Source organism: Triticum aestivum, chromosome 3B (genome assembly GCF_018294505.1).
Source record: "Triticum aestivum cultivar Chinese Spring chromosome 3B, IWGSC CS RefSeq v2.1, whole genome shotgun sequence".
In the NCBI taxonomy this organism is placed as follows: domain Eukaryota; kingdom Viridiplantae; phylum Streptophyta; class Magnoliopsida; order Poales; family Poaceae; genus Triticum; species Triticum aestivum.
In genome coordinates, this window is record NC_057801.1 from 325,245,027 (window position 1) to 325,253,318 (window position 8,292).

The following is an 8,292-nucleotide window of genomic DNA, read 5'->3' on the forward strand; positions in this document are numbered from 1 at the left end:
TCAGAAAGAAGGTCACCGTGCTAGTGACCACCGAATTGATGAGAGCCAGCCTCCCGGTTCGTTGCAAAAGCCTTCCTTTCCAAGCTCTTAACATAGCAGCCCTTTTATCCAAGTAAGGTTGAAGGTCAATCCGTCTAAGTTTGCGGGTGGAGAGGGGAAGGCCCAAATAAGTGCACGGAAAGGAGCCTCCCGGCCCTCCAAACTGTTGGACCAACTCAGAGATATTCAGATCATTGCACTATATTGGGTAGATAACACATTTGGCTTCATTAATCTTTAACCCAGAGATCTCTCCAAACGTTGAGAGAATACGCTTCACGACAGCAAGGGTTCACAAAAATTTCAGCGTCATCCGCATAGAAACTTGTGCGAAGACGGGCAGCCCTCATTGGAATGGGGGAGAGGATGCTTTCCTCAGTAGCCCTATGAAACAACCGCTGCAATGGGTCCAAAGCGAGTATGAATAACATTGGGGACAGGGGGTCGCCTTGCCTCAAACCCTTCTTGTGCAGAAAAGGAACACCAGGGGCTCCGCTGAGCAAAACCCGAGAGGAAGTCGAAGCCAGCAGAATACTAATCATGTCTCTCCAATGCTGCCCGAAACCAAATGCTTCCAACACCTCCAACAAATAAGGCCAACTAACCGAATCAAACGCTTTGGCAATATCCAACTTAAGAAATAGGAGCGGCTTCTTCCTCTTGATCGCACTTTGGACATACATGAAATTATCTTGGATGCATCTTCCCCTTATGAAAGCGCTCTGGCTATGGGAAATCAGACGGTGTAATTCCGGTCCAAGACGATTCGCAAGCACCTTGCAAACAAGCTTGGCAAAACTATGCATAAGGCTTACGGGGCGGTAGTCTCCAACTCTGGTTGTGTCCACTCTCTTAGGCAAAAGCACTATCAAGGCAGAATTCAATAGCTTCCATTGATCCCCGCACAGCTGGTGAAACTGCTTGAGGGCATTGCAGATGTCGTCAGAGATCAAGGGCCAGAATCTCTTAAAGAAACCCTCGATGAAACCGTCCGGTCCCGGAGCCTTTTCACCATGTAAATCAAATACAACCTTCTTGATTTCGTCTGCACTGAACAGAGAATCCTGGTGCTGCAGATTGAAGGACGGGATGCCCAATGCCTCCCAATTCATCCTGAGCGTTGGAGTAGTAGCAGTTCCAAGCAAGGAGTTGAAGTGGTCAAAAATGAGCTTGGCCTTATCCCCATGATCCGAAACCTCCCCCGAAGGTGAAGCCAATTTAGAAATAAAATTCTTCCTTCTGCGCCCATTAGCCTTAAGGAGAAAAAACTTGCAGTTTGCATCTGCCAGTCTGATCTTGGTAAGCCACAACCTTTGTCTCCATTGAGCCCGCTCCACAGCAGCAATGCCCAACAGCCTGGCTTTGAGAAATCTACGCAACTCCCATTCAGCCTCCCAGAGCTCCCGCTCCTCCATGGCAAGATCAAGGTTGAAGATAACCTCGTTAGCAATGTTGAACGCCAAATTATTATGAGCTTGATGATCCTTGTCCCACTTCTTGAGTGCTGCAGCAGTTCTTGAGAGCTTAGTGTGTAGGGATCACAATGCATCGTTGGAACGCACCGGCTTAGCCCAAGCTGACCAAATTACTTCCTGAACTCCCCTAGCACTCAGCCAGAAGGACTCAAATCTAAACCCCTTGTATCGATGGACCTCCATCTTCTTCAGGATTAGCGGACAGTGATCGGAAATAGCCGTGGAAGCCGGTGAGAGGTTATATTGAGGATAGGAATTCTCCCACTCATTAGATACCAGGATCCTATCAATCCGAGTTAGAGTTGAGTGCTCTCTCTCATTTGACCAAGTGAATCTTCTTCCCGACAGCGGCATGTCCTTCATCTCCAACGCATCAATCAAATCCTGAACCTGGCCATCATGCGCAGATTGACATTGGTGTTGTTCTTCTCGCGGGTGTGGCAAATTAGGTTAAAATCACCCAAGATCATCCACTTGTCCGACAGCGTATGCTGTATGAGGCGCAACTCATCCATAAACCTGATCTTATCCTCATCAGATTGCGGCCCATACACAGCAATGATCGACCACGAGGAGCCATTGGATCTGTCAGTAATCGTTCCAGTAATCGAGAACTCTCGCACACCCCCAGGGATCAGAGAGAGCTGAAATGCATTAGAGCTCGCAAGTAAAATGCCTCCTCGCGACCCCTCGGCCTCCTTGTAGAGAAAATTGTCAGCAAAAGCCTGTCCAATGGATTCAGCGATGAAGTCTCTGTCAACCACAGCAACCTTGGTCTCCTGGAGACACACAATGTTACATCTAATCTGCTCCACAAAAATTGACACAGACCTCCTCTTAGCCGGGCTACCAAGCCCTCTCACATTCCAATTAAGAAGAGCAACATCCATAATAAACTAGGGAGACTCTGGCACAACCAACATGGCAAGACCCGGCCCCAACTGGAACCACAAACAACGATTCAGAAAGAACACACTGAAATTGGGCTGAGAAGCAAACATCGGCAGACGACTGAAACTGAACTGATGGGCAGCCAACAGCAGCTACCTGACGGGGTCAAGCCCCCAACCTGACTAAGAAACAAACTAACATGATAAACTAATAAACCACAATAGCTCACAGCGGCGAAGCACTCAGCCCAGAGAGGCGACCGCGACAGGGATCGTCCCTCGCTTCTCATCCTTCTTCTTCCCTGGGGGCGCAGCAGCGAAGACCAGCGATTTTATGGCCGCAATGAACCCAGGCGGCAGCTCACTCTTGTAAAGATCCTTGTAGCACAACAGCTCATCTTCCGTTGGTGGCTTGTCGCCAGTGTAGAATCCCTCCTTCCTAAGCAGCACGAGCCGCGCCTTCTCCAAGGACGGCATCCCGGCGGTGGGCTTGGAGGCCAGCCGACCGCCGCTTCGAAGACCGGCACCCTCACTGGCTTCCGCTGCAGCGGGATGGCGCGATTTGCCTGGGGCAGCAAGGGTGGTGGGGGCGAGTGGCGGTGAAGGCGAGATGAGGATTGGGGGCGGCGACTGCTCAGTCATCTGACTGAGGAACAGCTCCACCACGTCCCGTGATGCAGGCAACTCGTCAGGGGGCGGCAGGAAGGCTTGTGCCCTGCTGGCGGGGTTGCACTCCTGGGCCGCCAGCCCGTGAGGAGAGGGATCAGGTGGGCCTCCACGAGCCGGCCCATCCGAAGCAGCAAGGACCAGCCCCCATCCTCTCCGAGCCCATGAGAAGCCGATGAAGCACGGGAGGCCTGATCCGGGAGCACGCCCAGGCCCACCGACGATTCTGGAATATCCAGCAAAGGGAGGGCATCTCCACTTGGCATCTCCCAGCATATTCCATCTAGCAGGCTACCATCAGTCCATCCCCTGCCCGGCTCAGAGGAGGTACGCACGCCTCTGTCCAAGTTTCCCATTGGTGTAGCCTGGCTTGCGAGCAAGAGGAAATCCCGCAGAGGGAGGTGCAGCCTCGGATGTCAGTGCCTCAGAGACCGGAACCTCGGCTGTCAGCGTCAATGGTTGACCCAGCAGTGGAGACCCGCCATTCAAACCCACAAACGGGTCTATGCCTGAAGTAGGAGCACCCGTTAGGTCAGGGTCCATGAGCTGCTGCAGCCATCTGCCTGGCAGCCCCAGCGCCCCCACCGGCACAACTCCGGCCATCTCCACCATGTTGATTGTCCGAGGACGATCCCACACTGCGTGGGTCATAGAGGCGCCGCCTGCTACTTGCTCCAGAGTCGCCCGTGCCATGCCCGCCTCCAGCCACGCGACCGCTGCTGCCACCAGCACCGCCATTGCCAGGATCTCGGTTCACCGGAGTGCCAAGAGGCGAAAGTGCAGGCACCCTGGGAGGTGGCGGGGGGAAGTCATCGTCTTCGAAGGAGATGTACCAGTGATACCCCCACCTGGCGGGCCAAGCCGGGGTCAAGGACACCTCCGAGGGCATGCCGCTCACGTCGCTGTGGTCGCTGAAGTTGCTGTCCGGGCTCGACGACGGAGGATTGGTGAAGTCGATGACGTGGTCGAGGTGAAGTAGAACAGGTGAGCCCAGCAGGCTGACCTGTCCCCATAGCTCCAGCGTCTCCTCCAGGAGGCCGAGCTCCGGGAAGTGCCTATCCGGTGAGCCACCCTCTCTAGGCTCTTCTAGCTGCAGAACTCCGCGAGTGCGCAACAGCTCCACATTGCTCATCCACACCCACAGCCACAAGCAGCCTGTTTCCTCCTCCGATCGGGTCTCGTGGTTGATGCTGTCAATGATCAAGGACGGATCAAAAAGCTTGGCGACGCTCTCCAGGTTCCACGCATGCTCCGGGACCCCTTCCAGCACCACCCTGGCCTTGTAAGGGAGCAAGGCTGGGGAAGCACGACGGAACCGAGACCAGGGCACCAGCATGAACGAGACCCTTCCAATCTGCAGAGCACCTTGCCTCCTGACAGCTTCATCTCGGACACGGGCATCATCTAAGATGAGGAGGTATTCGCCTGTGGCCCGCAAGGAAACCTTCATCGCCTCGTCTTGGACGCGAAAGGCCGAGGCCAAAGCCATGTGTACCTCCCGGAGCGGCAACTTGGGGGAGAAGCCGATCATCATGGCCACCACCCCGCATTTGGAGAGCCGGCGCTCAGCGTCGGCCAAGGCGGCCGTCCGAGGAGCAAACGCCACCACCAGACCCCTCCTAACGCTCACATCTGCCGCCGGGGCCTCCATTGCCTGATGAGGATCAGGAGAGATCCAACCCGCAAACGGAGGTGGCGTACCGGGAGGCGGAGGCGGAAGGACGGGCGTGGAGCGAGAAATGCGAGGCGGACGGGGAGCTGGGGCCGGCCAAGGATAAGGGGAGCACCACCTCGCCTTGTGCCCCTCAGCACCGCACAAGAGGCACCGGGGAAGATTCTTGCAGGAGGCGATGCGATGCCCCGGCTCAAAACACTTGAAGCACCCGCCCCTCGCTTTCCTCAGGAGAAGCTACGGGAACTGGGATGGCGAATGGCGTCGAAGAGGCGCAGGGCGAGGATAAGGAGGGGGCCGACGTCTCCTACTCACCAACTGCCAACCATTGGCATCAATGCGGGGGGGGGGGAGGGGGGAGCAGTAATGGTGGAGCGGATACGCGGACGAAGGGACCCAGCAGCCGGCGCAAGCCCCGCATCCGCGGGCATTGAAGCTGCCGCAGGAGACAATAGCGCATCCCGATAGGAGGCGAGGGCGCCAACGCTCGGCGGCGGAGGGGGGAGGAGGGGGTGGGGGAGGTGGGTGGCCGGGCGAGAGGGCAGAGGGGCCGGAGGCGGCCATGGCCGACGTCGCCGAGGAGGCGACCCGCACGGAGGAGAGGAGAGGTGTCAATTGTTAGTCCCTCAATAAAAGATATACATAGATAGATACTTGATCCAAATCATTTTTTAAAAATGGAACAAGATAGGGTTGTTCCCCAAGTCCTAAGACAAGGAAGACTTGATTTTCATGGAGGAATCTTTACTCGTATGTAGCCATAATACTCCTCGGAGTCTCCCCCCGGGATGCCTTCATCTTTATGAGGAGCTATCTTCAATGAAGGGATCCACAAGAAAAGATATACTCCCTCCGTTCAGAAAAGTTTGTCCCTAAAATGGATGTATCTAGCACTAATTTGGTACTAGAAACATCCATTCGAAGGACAAATTTCGGACAAGTTTTTTCGAACGTGGAGAGTATGAGCTAAGCTCTATAGTTTGAGTTCTAAGCGTACCTATCGTCATGGAGGAATCCCGTAAAGGAAGATACTCATCCTATAGTGAAAACCATAAAAAAAAGTTACTTTCCATAATTAATTTGATCCTTCCATCCAACGCTAGATGATGCTTTGCATAAATGGATGGGTTTTTTGTTTTACAAAAATGAGTAGGACAAGGGAAAAGTATCGAATTGGTTTAAATTATTTAAGTTATTTTATATACATTGGCTTTTGTTTTATGCGGAGACTAACAAAAAAATCTACAGAAAATCAAGCAGGTATGGGGGAGAAGAAACCAGGGAAGATGCAAGGCGAACCTACTCTAATTTGATTAGAGATAGTTAATCATATGTACGTGGGGCTTAGACCAAACGAAAGTATTCACATTTATAAACATCTCCACATCGATGGAACTGTTTGCTAGCGAAATGAATGATGTCATTAGAGTGGTGGACGGAGTGATGTGCGACAAGTCCATACTGCGTGCATTAAGCGTATTCATTACCATTGTTGGTGGCCGGCATATGCTGGGAATCTAATGCTAACACACCTCTGCTGATTCCAGCACTTGCCTCATGGGAGATAAAATAGGGGTTAAAATAGAAGTCAGTTCCTCGGTTGCGTACGAATATGCATTAGGATGATGGGAACCTTTTTCATCTATTATTGGACGGGTCACTCTCATATGAGTTATAAAATCACTGAACAGATCCCACATTTTGCGGTTGCTGTATGCACAAAATATCAGCAGTATCATAGCTTGGTGACTGATGTGAGATCAGGGTGTTATGCTAAAACGAATTAGGGATTGTAAAATTGAAATGTGCTACCTCAGATTGAAAAAAGCTCGACTGACACATACTTCCACCTTGCACTCTCCTTATTCCAGTCACTTCGGAAATGATAGGTGGCTTCCCAAAGTAGTGATGTCACTCCCACCAACCATAGAAAAGAGTCTTTTATACAGCCACACCTTTAGCTTTTTTTAGAAAAAGGGAGATCCCCGGCCTCTGCATCAGAACGATGCATACAGCCACATTTATTAAAAAGCAAATAAGTTCAACATAGGTTTTGAAGTCTCAAAAAGAACGAACCAAAAAACTCACAAAGAGCAGAAGGATAAAAGTAAAGCCACAACCGGGTAGCAAAAGAAAGATTGGAAAACTAATTGCGTATCCTATTACATGACCGCCATCCAAATCGGTTGAAAATAGCCCGAGCTGCCATCTCCCATCGGATAGATCCAGTAACCAAACGCTCCCTGGCCTCCGTTGGAGTGAGTAGCGACCACATACGGATCAACGCTATGGCTCGAAAGATAACGTGCCAAAATGAGTATTTGTTATGCTGTTAAAAACCAAATCATTTCTACAGTTCCAGACTGCCCATAGTTCACATACTCCTACATGAATGTGTCTCGCTGATTCGGAATCTATCTCGTCGAGCCACGTCCCAAATAACGTGTTGATATTATTCGGAGGAGTAATATTAAAAGCTATATGCACGGTCCGCCATAATTTTTGTGCCATCGGACAGTCCAGAAAGAGGTGTTTGATGGATTCATCCCAGTCACAAAAACTACATCTTGTATAACCAATCCAGTTGCGTTTTGTTAAGTAGTTAAAATGACTTGCTTGTGTACAAACCACATAAACACTTTAACTCTCAACAGTACTTTGACATTCCAAACATGTTTCGAACTAGGAAGAGAGCTAGAGTTTATAACATCCAGATACATGAATTTAACCGTAAACTCTCCATTCCTAGTTAGATTCCAGCACAACTGGTCTGGTCGTTGAGAGAGCTGCACATCCATCAGTCGTCTCACAAGATGGAGCCAAGCTTCCCAAAACTTCCGGCAAGTGTTCTCCTGAATTGGATATTAAGAGGAGTGGACTGAAGTACCGTCGCAACGAAAGCATCTCTTCGTTGAACAATGCTATAAAGGGAAGGATATTGAAGCGCGAGGGGTGTTTCCCCTAGCCATGTATCCTCCCAGAATATGCGCCCATGTGGCCTCCGACTATAAACTTTGTCCTGTTGAAAAAGACTGATTTATCTCTCATCAGTCCTTTCAAAAAGGCGAGTCCGTCGGCCTCACTTTCACCCGGGATAAAGTTTTGGAATGAAGGTACTTATTACGCAGAATCTGCGCCCACGTGGCCTCCGTCTCTACGGATAGCTTATACAGCCACTTGCTGAGAAGACATCTTGTTCTTAACCTAGACCCCTTGGTCTTTCGGTTGACAAATAATATCCCATTTGGCGAGTCTATACTTTCTCTTCGGGTCATCACTCTGCCAGAAGAACCGGGATCGATAAAAGTCCAGTCTTTTTCGAACTCCCACTGGTACCTCGAAAAAAGACACACCTTTACCTAAGGCTAGAGAGTATCATACATATGATATCGATGATTATGCCTCAATACTGCATAGTATTATATGTTGGTATCATAGAAAACCTTATTTATTGTCATGCATGACAATAATAGCACATGATTTATTATGATGCGGTATCATAATATGATACTCGATCATCTGTTTTCAATTTAATTCTATATCAATTCAT